Here is a 16,757-nt window from a genome sequence, read left to right as displayed (position 1 = left end):
GCTATGAAAAATCATTTAATATGGAAACCAGGGGAAAAAAGAAAGCATTTCTGCATTTTTAATAAGAGGCAACAGGATCCAGTCTCCACAAAAGAGTAATTGACAGTCATATTCATAGGGAAAGTGATAAGATGAAAACATGAGTAGATGAGGTGAGAGAGAGGCAGGATAACAACTTCAAGAAACACAATAGCAGAAATAAATAATACATTATTAGTATTAAAGAACATGCAAGATATAATTGAAAATTAAAGCAGTGATGTACAGGACAAAGCTGCAAAGTTTTATCATAATATGGAACAAAGGCAAATTAAATTAAGAAAAATTAGGAGATAAATGCTGCTAGATAAATAAATAATGAGAGAATTACTGGCATTCTGGAGGAAGGGGAGAGAATAACTAGAACATAATAAATAACCAAATATGCAACAAAACAATAGCTAGCTTTTCTCAAGTCTTATTTTTGTGCAGATAGACTCTAAAGCCCTTTATATCACAGTTCATCAATGGATCTGTTCCAGCAATTCAGATAAGTACAGTGTTTGTCTCTGTTATATGAAAGAGGAAATTAAGGCACACATACATGATACATCTACACAAGATTCTGAGGTTCATTCTTGGGAGAACCTTGAAGCATATCCTAGATATTTGGCCTCCGGGCTGTGATCTTAATTATCATGATTAATTAAGAAAAATGTCTCTGAGAAGAAGGAAGTTTGTCCAGAGAGATGGAAGGGATCAATCACTTTCCAAAGAAAACTGATTATTAGAATGCCACAAAAAGCTTACCTCTGGAGAGATTTGTGAAGCAGATATAGGCTGGGGCCTTCCACCTCTGACACAGCTAGGTTAACTGTGTTGTATCATTAGTTCTTTTGCCAAGGACTGATTAAAGCCTCCTGAAGAGATGTGTGAGATGTTCTGGGGAGGCTGGCTTCTACTCAGTACTTAGCTTATGTCCTCTATCTTCCCATGCACCATCCATCCCATCTATACCAATCTATATGAATATTCAGCCCATTTCTTCAGTTTTCACATGTGATAACAGTGCTAAATTACATATTCACCCCCAGGGCTGGACAAGTCAGGAGAGCCACTGTAGAGAAGGATGGAGGACAATGATGACACCTTACTGACTCTGTTCTCCTTTCTCTTTGCCTAGTCTTCACCCCTCTCTCTGTCAGAACTCACATGGACTAATCCAACACTGTTGGCCAGCGCAACCTGTCTTTGAAATTTTGCCTTCTGGGCCTCGTAGTTCACTAATGTACTGTTTTTAAAAAAGTAAAGATGTAAAGCAGAAACAAAACATAAGGTGCTTTGCAAAAAGTTATTCTGTGAATATTATTTCCAACCTGTTAAGAAGAATAATTTTTAACAAAAATCTCTGCACATGAATCACTGATTTTTTTCTGGTTAGATGATGTTCTCCAAAATAAGTTAAACATGGCTGCCTCAGGATTCAAATGAGAATATAGAATTCTTAGGAAAACATGGAAGGACTCAAAACTATATATCACTCAAGTATTGCTTTTGAAAAAACCATGTTGATATGACTTAAAGAAATATTAGTTAAAATAATCATTTATAAATAAGAAGCCATGTAACAGATCTTCTATTATAAGTGGCAGCAAAGTCATTGTTGGGTTATGACTTTTTTGTCTAGATTATGCATGTGTGTAAAACCATATTTAACTTTTTAAGCTTAGTTTAACACATGGTGCTCTTCAGGTCTATTCAGTTTCCTGTAAGCAACAGAATCCCGCGTGCTGGGATTACAAGCATGTACCACCACAATTGATTTGAATGGCCATTTGCTAATTGATAAAATATGTCCTCTGAAATAGATTTACATGCTAAACAATAACATCAAAGTACATTTTTTATAGATCATAGGGTTTAAACTCAGGGTCTGGGTGCTGTTCCTGAGCATTTTTGTCCAAGGTTAGTAGTGCTCTAGTGCTTTGAGCCACAACAGCACTTCTGGTTAATTTGAGATAAGAGTCTCATGGCCTATCCTGCTTGGGCTGACTTTGAACTACAGTTCTCAGATCTCAGCCTCATAAGTAGCTAGAATTACAGGTATGGACACTGACACTTGGCTTCAAAATGCATTTTTTAAATCCTAGAAATTTAGAAGAAAATTAGCTAAAAAATCAGATATTTTAGTGTATTTATGTAATTCTAAGGTATTGAGATTTAGAGAAATAGAATATAATAATAAACGAGATTAAACAAGAATTGACTTTTCAATGCATGTAATTTTCCTAAAATTTCCTTTGGTTTAAGAAGAAATCATAATTGTAATACAAACTGATTAGAAAGTACCAAAATTACTTTAATGTTTCTCAAAATACGCAGTTTCTATTTTTTAAAACAATGGAAAATTCACACAATCAGGTGCTTAAAAAATTAAATGAGGGCCAGGAGTTTAGCCTCATGATAGGGTGCTTGCCTAGCACGCAGAAAGACCCATGTTCGATTTCTTGATATCACATACACAAAGAAAGCCAAAGTGGTGTTGTGGCTCAAGTGGTAGAGCTCCAGCCTTAACAAAACCCAAGGACAGTGCTCAGGCTCTGAATTCAAGCCCAGGACTGGCAAAAATAAAGATAGAAATGAAAGAATTGAAATTCCATCTTATTCTCCATCTTATTCTAGTTAGACTGACCAGCATCACAAATTGGAACAACAAATGTTGGCAGGATGGGCAAAAAAAAAAAAAGGAACCCTATTGCACTGTCAGAGGAAATGTAAACTAGTACAACCTCTGGACAGCCTCTGGAGGTTTCTCAAAAAACTTTAGATCTTCCCTATGACCCAGCCATACCACCAGTGGGCATCTACTCAATATATCTCGTTAGTATGTTGCAGACACTAAGACATCCACGTTCATTATTGCTGCACTATTTGTTAACAGCCAAGTTATGGAAACAGCCAAGATATCCAAGATGCTCAATAGATGAGTGAATCCAAAAACATATTTATGCACAATGGAATTGTACGCAACCATTAGAAAGATTATGGGCCGGGAGTTTGGCCTAGCCATAGAGTGTTTACCTAGCATGCACGAAGACCCGGGTTGGATTCCTCGGTACCACATACGTAGATAAATGCCAGAAGTGGTGCTGAGGCTCAAGTGGTAGAGCTCTAGCCTCGAGAAAGTCCAAGGACAGGGCTCAGGCCCTGAGCTCAAGCCCAAAACTGGCAAAAAAAAAAAAAGAATATTATGTCATTTGCAGGGAAATGAATGGACCTAGAATCATGTGAAGTGAGATAAACCAAGCTCAGAGAGACAAAAGGCACATGCTTTCTCTCTGATACAGAAACTGCATCTAAAATATACTAGGACATGATAAAAGAGTATACTCTCAGGGGAGGAACACAAAAAGTACAATGCCTATATGCCTCTGATTCTACACAATAATATAGAAATGAAAAAAGGAAGAATTAAATCAATTACACAAGTCAATGAGATTTTGAAAATTAACTAACCTAAGCACTGAAAGGAATGAACAATATACAAAAGAAAAATTAATAAATCACGAAGAGGGAAAATTGGGAAAAATAGACCTCAAAAATAATCTCTGGTTCATTAGAAAAAGAAAATCACAGTCAAGTAAATGGCCCTTGGAAAATTTAATCAACGAAAAAGATAGCACAAGGAAGTAAAGGGCAAAATAAAAATAGACACCACTTTTTAAGTAGCCTAATACTAAAACCCTGTGGTGATAAATGCAAAGAAATGAGTGGTCTTCTTGGAAAAAGTATACTTCTTGATACTAACTTAAAAAGAAGAAAAAATAATTGAAAAATTCCCCCCAAAGACTCCAGCTGATTTGAAAAATGTGTTATTTCAAACTCTGAAAGGATAAATAATTCTTGTTATACTATAACACAGAAAAGGATGAAAAGCTATTTTGTAAGAAAATTAGCTTTGAAACTACTAACACCAGCCAATAAGAGTATTTTATAATTATAGAAAAGATATATAAAAAATCAGCTGTCCTGTGTCTCCAAAGGAAGCAAATACAAAGTATTATTTTTAAAAAAATAAATCCTTTAAAAAATTCATTCAATTAAATTCAAAATATGAAAAGCGACAATAACAAAAAACATAAAGTAGCCAAGTATAAAATGTGTTTCAGTCACATGTAAAAAGTCACAGTAGTTGACTGAAAGACATACAACATGGCTTAACGTATGAGAATATGTTGTACTTGCATATAGGAAAATAGACATTTCAATAGTTTCTTTCCTTTGTAAAGTATAGATAAATTCAATCTGAAATGATTCTAGAATTTATCTGGAAGAATAAAGACTATAGATTGCCAAGAGATTTTAAAAAAATAAATAAAAATCCTGAGAGAATAATTAAAACAGTAGAGTATTGGTGCTAGACTTGACAGATTGGTGACTTAGAACAGTATAAATGGCCAAAAACAGAGACTAGTATAGATAAGAATTATGAACACTTGGATTTGGAAATGTAGCTTCTAGGTCCATCTGTTCATAAGCCTCAAGTGATTAAGAGGGTGATGTTTGGACTAGTTCTTCTTCCCCTCTCCCCACCCTAAGACACTACCCCCACCCACTGCATGAAGTGCCCTATCAGTGCTACACACATCACTCTGAACTTTGCCCATACTAATGCAACATTAATGCTTTGCAAACCATGGCAGTGCATGGAGGCCGAGTGATGCCTTTCATGTCAGGCAGCTCCCTCCTTAACGATTTCGAGAGAAACCCCGCCCAGCAGCTGAAACAACCTCCCCTTCTCATTTCGACTTGTTCATTTAAATAAGTTCAGAATGGGGAGGTGGAATAACAATCTTCTCTCACCACATACAGCTTCTTAATTTTTATTTATTTTTTAAATGGAACATGGGACATGGAACTTGAACTCTGAACATTGTCCCCGAGCTCCTCAGCTCAAGGCTACTGCCCTACCCCTTGAGCAACAGCTCCACTTCCAGTTCTCTGGTGGTTAATTGGAGATGAGTCTCATGGACTTTTTAGTGTCTGGGCTGGCTTTCTCAGATCTCAGCCTTATGAGTAGCTAGCATTACAGACATGAGCCACCGCACCCAGCTCATATTTATTTTTTTCAATTAACATATTAATAATATAAGGGAATTTCATTCTGATGATTTCATGAACATGGTCATTTTCCCCACTCTCCATTATGTTACCATTCCTCCCCTCTTTCATCTTCCCTTTTCCAAACAATCCTTGGAGTTTCATTATTCGCTCTCATTCTCTTTTTGCTTTCCCTCAAAATGCAAATACTTTACACAAATATGTACATGTACACGTATTTGTGTGTATGTAATATGTCAATATGGATGTATCTACATATAAAATTTTCTTCAAATACCATAATTCATTTTTATTTATGGCTGAACAATATTCTATGATGTATGTACCATGTTTTCTTTATTCATTCATTTGCTGTTGGGTACCTCAGTTGATTTGATATTTTGGCTACTTTGAACAGAGGTTTAATAAACATGGGTATCTTTCTTGTATTTTGATTTATACTTCTGCAGATACATGCACAAGAGTGGTATAGTCTAATCATATGGTTGATCTGCTGTTAGCATTTAAAAGACATTCCATATAGATTTCCATAGCAGTTGTACTAGTTTACATTCCCATCAACCCTTTATCCACAAACTGTCACCAGCGTTTCTTGTTGTTTGCTTGATGATTATCACTCTAACTGGGATAGGATAAAATCCGAGTGTAGTTGTGATTAGCATTTTCTTATGGCTAAGGATGTTGAACATGTCTTCATATAGCTTTTATATTTTTGAACTTTTCTCCTCTGAGAACATTTTAACAAATGAGCATATGATACTGATGATGCTTTTTTAAAACCCATGCTCAAGTATTTTCAGTTACCATGAACTATTTAGCTAGAAGGTTCTATACTTTATAGCTTATATGACTAGGTTTTGTCCATCAGAATTATTTCTAGCTGCTGAATTCATTCATTTCACTTCACAGATGCATGCAATATTGCCATTTTCTGAGTACTTTAATTATCTATAATGTTCTATTTTAATCGCTGCTTAAAATTATCTCTATTTTTGTTTCTACCATCATCTTACTATAGTCACACTGCCATGGTATATGCCTGAAATGTTGGAGGTTAATACTGTAAAACGATTGAAGTTTAGCAGGGAGAAATGGATAGATATATGTATATATACTTAATGAATCAACAGCACCAATGACCATTAATGCCACTTTTTGCTACAAGCTGTAGCTGACATACTGTTGCTCTGGAATCTGCCTTCATTCTTTTTTAATTTTTTACTGTTTAGGCAATGTATGGAGGGGTTACAGTCACATTTGCCACACTGATACCCCTTCTAATGGTTTTGTTCCCATTTCCCTCATCCCACCCCCTCTCAATCATCTTCCTTATCCACTTTCCTTTTCCCATTCAAATAAACAAATAAGTGTATATACAATATACCAGGTAACAAAGTCAGATATAGTAACAATATGAGATTAACCAAAGCTGCCTTGATTCTTATGTAAATTCTTTAGTAGAGGAGATTCTATCAAAACAAAAAAATCTGTCAGAACTCAGAGGAGAAATAAAGGATGTAAGATTGGCTTGTGCTGATGAAAACAAATAATTACTTAGAATGAGGAAAGTTAGGTATTTATCTTATGCAGTGTACACCTTACCATTCCAATAGAGCATTTTAATTAAATACATTGAAATAAGGTGGAAAAGATGTATATATATATATATATATATCATCTTGCAATGGAAAGCCACTTTTAAAATATATTAACAATATCAACAATAGAAGCAGTAATGCATAAGAAATGAAATACTAAATAGGAATAATTCGTATAGTTTCTTTTTATTTTGCCAGTCCTGGGTCTTGAACTCAGGGCCTGAGCACTGTCTTGGGCCTTCTCAAGGCTAGCACTCTACCACTTCAACCACAGCACCACTTCTGCATTTTTCTATGTATGTGGTACCAAGGAAACCAGTTCCTCGTGAATGCTAGGTAAGCACTCAACTACTAGGCCAAATGCCTGACCTAGCACACTTTCAAAGTCAAGTTAAGAATAATTACAATATTTTCATGGACTTAAACAATATAGATTGCAGGTAGAGTAGGTTCTAGAGTAGTGACTTGGTCTACTGTGCTCAAGCTTTTTTTGTGATGAGCTTCATCGGCCTTGATGGGTTGACTTCATCCTTCAGTGGTTGTCCTTTTCATGTTGGCAAAATAAATATAATGGGTACAGGTTTCACAAGTGCCTGCTATCTTAGCTTGGACTACCCAGAGAGTAAAGGCTTATTACTAATACTTCACTAGAAGTAGAATTTAACTATAAGGAAAGCAGGAGTAAGGAAAAATGAGACAGAAGTAGCAACCTAGGGAGGGACAATTCTTCAAGGAGACCTCTACTTGATATATAAAGTTTCACTGTATCCCTTTCTCTCCAGCAACAGAAATGCCTGTGTCTTAGGATAGACCTCATGATGGAGAAAGAATAACCAATTTGTTGTTACATGAGTCAAACAACTGCTTCACATAGGGATGATAATTCTTTGACTTTCCGTGGTGTTCCCACTTGTCACTGCATGTGTCCCTTATCATCTCTTGCTTTAATATCAACAGAGAAGGCGGGGACCGTAAGGAAAAGGCTAAATTATGCATACTTCTCAAGTTGTGGGCCCCTTGAGTCTGCCCAGACTGTCTATAGACATGGTAATTTCAGAGGAAATATGGAAATATTTCATATGAAAGTAACAGTCTTTGCCACAATGTGGAAGAATACCAGTAAAGCTTCCTCAATTTCATAAGAGAGATCTGCAACTAATATATAATACTTATTGACCCAACAATTTCTCTTTTAAAGAAAATGAATTGCTCTAAAAGCTAACCATCCAGTAACATACTGCATCCGCTTTGATCTTAAAATGTTTAGTCTACTTCAGCAATGATGAGAAATAAGAAAAAAAACAATGACCTGAATACACCATTCGTGGTGGACCACAGAATATTTGGGATTGTTCTGTGGTTAGCTGGGTAGACAGAAAACCTTTGAGTTTAGGTGGAATCTTTTCAATGCTTTGGGACCATGTATGCAAACCCAATTTTACAAACAATTTTTAAGAAATAGGTAGAAAACAATGGCAAACAGGGTAAAGTTGAGAATCCTCTTTTATAACATCTTCTTGCTTCTTTTATATCACCTTAAAACTATATTCTTGGTGTACTAACACTGATTCTCTATCTCATGTCTGATTTCAAAGGATCCCTAGACTGTAACCACACTGAATTATTTTGCAATACCCTTCCATAGGGAAGGCTGACATTTTCAAGATTTGTAAGCATTCTGAAAACTCTGACTGGATTCTCCCTTTATCCATTGAGATTTCTCTTACAGCTCACTTGGTACGAGAAAGAAGAACCCTGGTAAGAAATGACTGCCTTCAAAATAGTCCAGCCTTTGATAAATTAGTCATTGTCCTCTAATAGCACACTTTCTAAGTAACTATACAAGTATTCAAATCCCATTGTAACAGCAAAAACAAAAAATGGACTCTACTCTAAGAAACTTTGCATATATTTATAAAACCTAGTAAGTTACCAATGGTAAGAATTCACAGATAATTCATTCTGGCTACTGGTCTTGATCTGGTTTATATTCTGTCATTTTCCTGAGTACCATCTTTTCCTCTTTGTCTAGCTCTCTGGTTTGATACCATGCTTACAAAGCAGGATCCACAGGGTCTCTAATGTAACATGTTCTTGAATTTTTGCCCTTGTCCCTGTTTTCTTTTCCATAGGTACTGCTAATCTAGACTAGTATTATCATAATATAATTTCCCAGATCCCAAATCCTACCTACCCAAAGATCTTTGCTTTCATATTGCCTAGATTTTTCCATTCCAAAGAACTGTCTCAATTTGCCTGAGTCCAGTCCCATGATGAGGAACAGCCTTATTCCCTGCATTTGACATTTCTTTTCCTTGCCCCACCCATCCTGCCTGGGATAAAATTTCTGGAGAAGCCAGGGCTTGGATTAAGATCCAGAAACCAGAAATCATTTGGACAGCACCCCAGGGACCCAGAAGATTCCCCAAAGTAGGAAAGTAGAGGTGATGGCCTTGGTTTTTATAAGCATACAGCTAATAACTGGGTCCTAAGCTGACATGTTCTATAGTCTACATTAGAACTTTCAAAAAGGTTTTACAGGTAAGATAAGAATAATTTATAATTAGCACATTCCCTGTTTAGCAACACCATTTGCATACAAAGTGTTTTTATAATTACTTGAGGACTCTTTGTTGACCTTTCGTCTTTAGTAGTAGGCTAAACATTTTCCTGTTTATACAAGATTTTTTCTACCAACTCTTCCTTTCAATCTTTCTGGAAGAAGCAGCAGATTGGACTACAAAGGTCTCCAATCTTTTTGTTCAGGCTAGACAAGTAAGTGTTGACATTTTAATCTTATAGATATCAAAGGGAAACATCATTTTCAAATGTTACTTTAGACTCCTAGGTAGGTAGCAAAAATACAGTTTCCTTGCTCCTATCCTACCTGGAGGCAATCGAATCTCTAAGTCTAGTGGTTATATTCTGAAGAGATGTCCTAGTTTGTTTGGGGGAATAGCTGGGTTTAAGATTCACCAACTCCAGGTCACTCCTTTAGAACTGAATCAATAACAAAATTAGTCAACTCCTAACTTGTAATGGAGATGGGCAAAGGCATTATTATCATCAAGCTCACCACAGATCCATGTCTCTTGACGACATGAGGCTGTGACCCTGTTGGGGTCACATTCATGCCAGTTCTCCTCCTCTGTTTTCCTGCTCTGAAACAGTGCTTTCAGTCTCGCATTTGCACATACTAAGTACTTACTGTGTGAAAGTCTCACTAAAATAGAAGCATATGAATTAAGATGATTCAAATATATCCTAGTCAGACATGATCCAACATATAGCATTCCTTGACCTACCAACCTTCCCACAGATCTCAGAAAAGTAAAAACACTCAAAATGGAAATTTTAGCTATATACTCATGTACAACTACTTCAGAATACCTTGCTTTAGAGAGTGGTTTTAAAGTTATATCCCAAAGGAAATTATATATATTTTAGTTCACCAATTTGTCTTCAACTCATGTCTGACTAATGTTTCTTGGGGATCTTAGTCAGGGCATGCCTTTTTGTCTCTGCCAATTAGGCTCTTTAGGGTGCAATTCCAGTGCTTTGCCCAAATGCATCTCATCTTTTGTCTCAGTGCCGTGATTCTGGGAGCTTGTCCTCATTGGTCACACGAGAACCGGGTGTGTAAAGCATAACACACGGAATCACCTGCTCGAGCCATGTTCTCCACACTGTGACAAACTGCCTGAAATGATCTTAAGAGGAAATTTATTTTGGCTCACAGTCTCAAAGGTTTCCATCTATGCTTGGCTGACTGCATTGCTGTGGGCCTGTGATGAAGTGAAGAGAGAAAGAGAGAGAGAGAGAGAGAGAGAGAGAGAGAGAGAGAGAGAGAGAGAGAGAGAGAGAGAGAGAGAGAGAGAGAGAGAGAGAGAGAGAGAGAGAGAGGCAGGTTCTTGAACTAGATATAACCTCCAAGGTTATATCCTCCATCAACCTACTTCCTCCACTTATGCCCTAGTAGTGGCACACACTGGCAAACAAACCTTTAATAGATGAGCCTTTGAAAGTTATTCAAGATGAAAAGTACAATACCATTCTCTAACCTCACTAGGAAATTTATGTAATAATTAGGAGTAACTAAATAGAAACAAGATGAAAAGCACTCGCATAGATCTGGAAACTCTATCTTACCCCTTCAGAAACTAGGAGTATTTATTCTGGCAAGAAGAGAGCTAAGAAACACAGAGCAGCTGCCTGGAGTACTTGATGAACTGTCACTAGGAAGAAGGGGAACCATAATATGAACATGTAAATAAAACTTGGCTATTGAAAAGTTCCAACTCCTGAGGATGTTTATATCCTGGAGCTCACATTTTTCTTGCCTCTAATCCCAACTTTATTTCACTAGGTCCTTGTCCTATATCAGTGGACCCCCAGTCCCATTTGACTTGACTCCCGCCCTTATTTCACTGGACCCCTGTTCCATTTCACTGGACCCCTGTCTCACTCAGAGTAGTAGTAGATTTTTTCCTCATTCTAAAGTTGTCCTATCACTTTCAACTCATAAAGTTTACTCTATTATAGTTCATTGTATTCTTCTTTGTTGTTACTGTGCCTGAAGATATGGCATTCAGACATATTCTTAAACATTATTTTTCAGTTTTAATGAAGTATAATTGACATTCTGCCTATTCTTGAAAGATGTGATCTTGAAATCAAGTAGTATTAACTCATTCTCCTTTGCTCCCCAAAAATTGCTCTAGTTTTTCTCAGTTCATGCCATTTCCACAGGAATTTTAAAAACAGTGTGCCAATTCCTAGAAAAGTGTCTGTAGAGTTTGCAAAGAACAACATCTTAAAAATATCAAGCCTTGGGGCTGGGAGTTTGGCCTAGTGGTTAAAGTGCTTGTCTAGCATGCATGAAGACCCGAGTTCAATTCCTTGGTACCACATACATAGATAAAAGCCATAAGCAGTGCTGTGGTTCAAGTGGTAGTGCTCTATCCTTGAGAAAGCCCAAGGACAGTGCTCAGACCCTGAGTTCAAGCGCCATGACTGGCAAAAAAAAAAAAAAAAAAAAAAAAACCGAAAGAAAAAAGGAAAAAAAATCAAGCCTTCAATTCTTTTTTTAATTTTTTTTTAAAATTTTTATTGTAATTAGTAAAAGGGTTACACAATATTTGCCAGATAGAAGGTGCATTAATTCACATACATTGATACCCTTTCACATGTCTTGGTACCCATTACCCTCCCCCCCCCACCTCCCCACCCGTCTTGGTTTTCCCCCCTTCCCTATCCAATTTCAAATAACCAAATACAAATAAATTCAATATATCAGATAACAAAGTGAGATACTATACCAATATGAGATAACCAAGGGACAGCAAAGGAGATGAGAGACAACATAGTACATTAAGGACAACAATCATTCGTTATATGTCAAGCCTTCAATTCTATAGTTACAGTGTCTTTGCCCACTTGGTTAGGACTCATGATAGCAGATGCATCATGGGTAGTACTTAGTTTCCTAAGACTGGTTCTTATTCTCATCTCTCACTTACTCACGTGACCACACTAGGTTGAAATGCAGCATGTTTTCCTTCCTGTGGAGCTGAAGAACTATGAAGCTTCTAAGCTAAAGGATTTTCACACTGTAAACCTCTGATTCTCTGAAGTGATAAAAACACACTGGTAGTTCAGACCTATTTCTGGAAGTTCCTTAGGTTCCCCCATTAAGTCAAATCTGCCTTGAGTTCTCCAACCTAAGGCAATACTGAAAGACAATTCTTATCAGAGATTGCTCTGCATCCAGCACACAGGGTAGCCTCACTATAGACCACAGGAGATTGCTCTGGGGTATAACTCAATTCAACAGCTCTGTGGCTTTGAAGAAGACTCAGCTCAGGATGGACGCTGGTGTCTGCTCAGTCAACACAACTAATTCTCAAGTGCCTTATACATTGTTAACAATCTTCTCAAACTGCATTCACACCTTAAACAAGGAGCTGCTTATTAGTAGCTCATCCATTTGCTTGGCAAGTAGAATGTCCTCAAAAGAACTCAGACTAAGACAACATATGAATAATAGCTAACTATGCTGACTGCATCAGCATAATCTAAACTAAAAAAGATTCCAGAACCAACAGGGATGGGATCAGCTGATAAAGATGTCCCTGAGATAGACTTGAACTAGTATTGAGGATAAATTGATTTCAGATACCCACAAAAATGGTAAGTGCATTTCAGATTCAAAAGGCATTGGCTTGCGGATCTCAATGTACCACATTCATTTTTGTCTTCATATGTGTGTGTGTGCATGTGTGTATACACACACATATATGTATACATACATTCCAGAAATTTTAAAATTTCCCCAACAAAAACCAGCTTAGTGTCTGCTCCAATGTAATCTTTCTAATAAGTGGCAAATTCAGTGCCACTGAGGAAGATTTCATCAAATGTAAATACATAATACTATTTTGGATCATCAATTACCCTTCTTATTCAACTATTCCACCTCAAAAACCTGTGGTGTCCAACAATCACATTGTTCTATATGGAGCTATATGATAAATAAAAAAAAACTTGAGACTGCTTAATTTTTTTCCAGTTGCTGAGAAAAAGCAAAGGTGAGTCAGTGAGAGATATAAAAGCCCATCAATACAGTTGATAATAGGCAACTTCATAAGCAAGAAGTCAGAGCTGTATAAATAAGGAAAGCATTCAGGGTCAGTAAGAGGTCAGAACGGGCAGTAATATAATCAGGGAAGGCATTCTGGAAGAGGTTGATGTTTGTTTGTCTAGAAAAGGCTCCTATCATGTTGCCTTTTCTCATTAGTGACTCAGCACACTGATTTCAGAGGCTGCTCTGAGCAGTCAATCCCTTCCCACTGATGGGCTGTAATGAAAGTGCTGACGCACTTGCAAGTGGAGCCATGGCTGGTGAACAGCTCTGCAGAGATGAGTGCGTCATTTCCCCCCGAACAATACGTTGCATTCATGGCTTCAAGTGTGACCATTCGTGTTGAAAATGAAATTCCACAGAGTGATCTGCTTGGGGTGTGTGCATGGGGAGGGAGGTGGAATTATTCAGAGCTACTCGAAGATCTTTCTATCTTTTGTGGTTCTCAATTAAGGCTCACAAGAACCTCTCCAGGGTAAAACAGTGTCAATCTAAGCATTGAGAGTTAAAGAAAAATAATGATGAATCCCCTGAAGAGTACAGGACCATTCTAAAGTCTTCTCTACAGACCCCCAGGGGCTGATAACATTGATTATAATGAGAACAATTAGAATATTAGTGTAATGGAAAGAACAATCGAATTTACATTAAGAAATGTTATTATTTCTGGTTTTGTCTGTAGTTATACTAGATACTTCGGGGGTAATTCAGAGATGTATATATATATATATATATTAGATATGGAAGAAGTAATCTGCCCAAATATGTTGGTTAAAAATAGAAAAAAAATATATAAATAGAAATCTAATGGTAACTGGGTTTAGATCACCCTTAATTAGCCTAGAGATTTTTCTGTGTTTGGATGGATTTGTTCTAAATTATGGAGGTGAAGTCTTGGACCTTTCTCACTCAATGTTCAATCATCCTCATGAGTTTGATGAGCTAGACTCTTCTTGTTTATTTAAAGAATTCTACATTGTTGATCATGCATATAATCTATGTATTCAAATGTATGTTAGGAATAATTTATATGATTTTCATCCGTTCTAGACACCAAGTACTGTTCTGAAACCTGTTTCTTTCAGGTGCTGTTTATTTTTACCACATTATTTTGTGTTGTTTCTGTAACTTTTGCTTTACTTGTTGTTTTTTTTCTATTTGACATTGATGCTTGGAGCAGATGAGGGAGGATGTCCCAATCTATATGAAGTACAATCTGAGTCATAACAGAACCACATATGTTCCCATTTGAAGCTCCCAAATGGACTATTTGCATATAGCTGGTCTCACCTCCTTGGAGACTAAAGGAACTTAGTCTCTGCCCATGCTTGTAGACTTTCTTTCTCTTATTATTCTTGCTTTTTAAAAAAAATCTATATTTAGTACAGAATTTTTAATTAAAATATAAGTAAATTTACTATAGTCTCTGCATTCAATGTTGAAAGAATATTGTACTTGAACTTCCTCTATAAAGAAAAACTCATTTTTTTCCTGTAATAAAATGATATCCCAGAAAACTGGATATAGTTTACCCAAGTCACAATATAATTCCTTCCAATAAGCAGATTATAAAGATGTCTTCCACCTCCAACGCATTTTACCTATGTCATTTTAATCTCAAGATTTGATGTTCAAAATAAAGTGGTAGCTGATTTTTCTCTCTTAATACATCAATGTAGTAACTGATTATATCACAAGCAAATGTGAATGCATTTTGAAGTTAGTATTTACTTCTCCTTACAATTGCCATTCTAATATTCTCCTATGGTGAGTAATATAAATATTTATTTTTTATTGCAAAATTATTTCCTATTTTTTCTACTGTGAAATTCACTTTGTTCATATGTCATTTCTACTAGTAAAGTCACTTTTTGTGCTAAATTAAAGAAGTGAGTTTGTAGCTCAGTGGTAGAGAATTTAGTACTACAATCAAGGCCCTGAGTTTAAGTTTCAGGACAATGATAACTAGTTAGCTAGATAGATATAAGACAACTTTTATATGGAAGGTTATATATCAGCATAAACTCAGAAACACAAGGATCAAATTTTAATTTTTAAATCTGCCAAACAGTTGTCGAATACTTGTGTATGCATGAAGTTTGATTTTAACTGGGATGCATTTTACAAATTTTTTTCTTAACAAAACATATGTATTTTATTATAAGTTAAACTTTACATAAAATATCAAACATTATTTCCCAACCTATATCAATTTCCCCCTATTCTTAACATCTTACATCACTATGGTGCCTTTCTTCCAGTTACAAATCAATATCAAAATTGTTACATTCAGATACTCTTCCTTTATACCATTTTCTCCTGAAATATCCCATCCCATCCTGGTTGTAGTATTATATTATATCATTACCTCATGTCTCCTTGAGCTCCTTTTGACTCTTGTAGTTTCTGAGCCTTACTACTTTTTTTTAAACGGCTTTAACAACTTGGAAGAGTACAAGCCAGGTATTTGTAGATATGTCTGGCATTTCCATCTTGATTGGAGTTTAGGGCTATCAATGTTAAGGGAAGATCAGAGGTAAACTATTATTCTTTGCTTTAGAGCAGTAGTACAAAATGCTGACACCATTGTTGATGCGTTCACCATGGAGAAATAGGTGCTTTTTCCTGTTTATGTCATATACTACACCTGGTAGAAGAAAGTCACCATTAACAGTCCACTTATAGACTGGGTAGCTATGTTTCAACTTCTTCATGGCAGAGAATCTGAGGACATAACCTGGAATTTTTCTGAATAAGAGTTTTGTCTATTCTATCCATTTGTTGATTTGATTATTTTCTTATATCAATGTGGACCCATAGATATTTATTTTATTTTGATAATTTATTTTGTATTATTCTAAATTTAGCTATCAGAAACTTTTATAATTCTCTGAACTACTCAGTGTGTGTGTGTGTGTGTATGTGTGTGTGTGTGTGTGTGTGTGTGTAAACACTTTCTTTAAAGCCAAGTTTCCTTTTAATAAATGGATTATTGACCAAAAGGAAATATATTGAATTCAACATCAGTAGACATTATTTTCTTATTCATCTTGATTATTAAATATTTGGTACTTTTTCTCCTGTCAATCTCTCAGGAATATTGAGAAAAGATAAAAGGCATGAAGAAGACACATTCAATTTCTTTTAAAGGGGAGACTTTCAAAATGAAGATGTGAAATTCCTAGGGGGGGAACAAATTAGGAAAGTAAACGAAGCTGACATTGCAAAGTGAAACCACACATGTCTTCTAAAGGCAGGTTCTGAATATAATAAATGTCAGGAAGTATATTTATTTTTACTAAAACTAAGGGCACCACCTCAGTAGTTATTAATAGGCTAGTTACTGGTTTAAACAAAGAGATGAAGCTGTTCATTGTTGCAGTGCATCTTACATGTGCCCAGACACCAAAGCTTCATTT

This window comes from Megascapheus bottae, chromosome 19 (assembly GCF_031878675.1).
Source record: "Megascapheus bottae isolate mThoBot1 chromosome 19, mThoBot2.hap1, whole genome shotgun sequence".
NCBI lineage: Eukaryota > Metazoa > Chordata > Mammalia > Rodentia > Geomyidae > Megascapheus > Megascapheus bottae.
Note: the sequence above shows the minus strand (reverse complement) of the source record.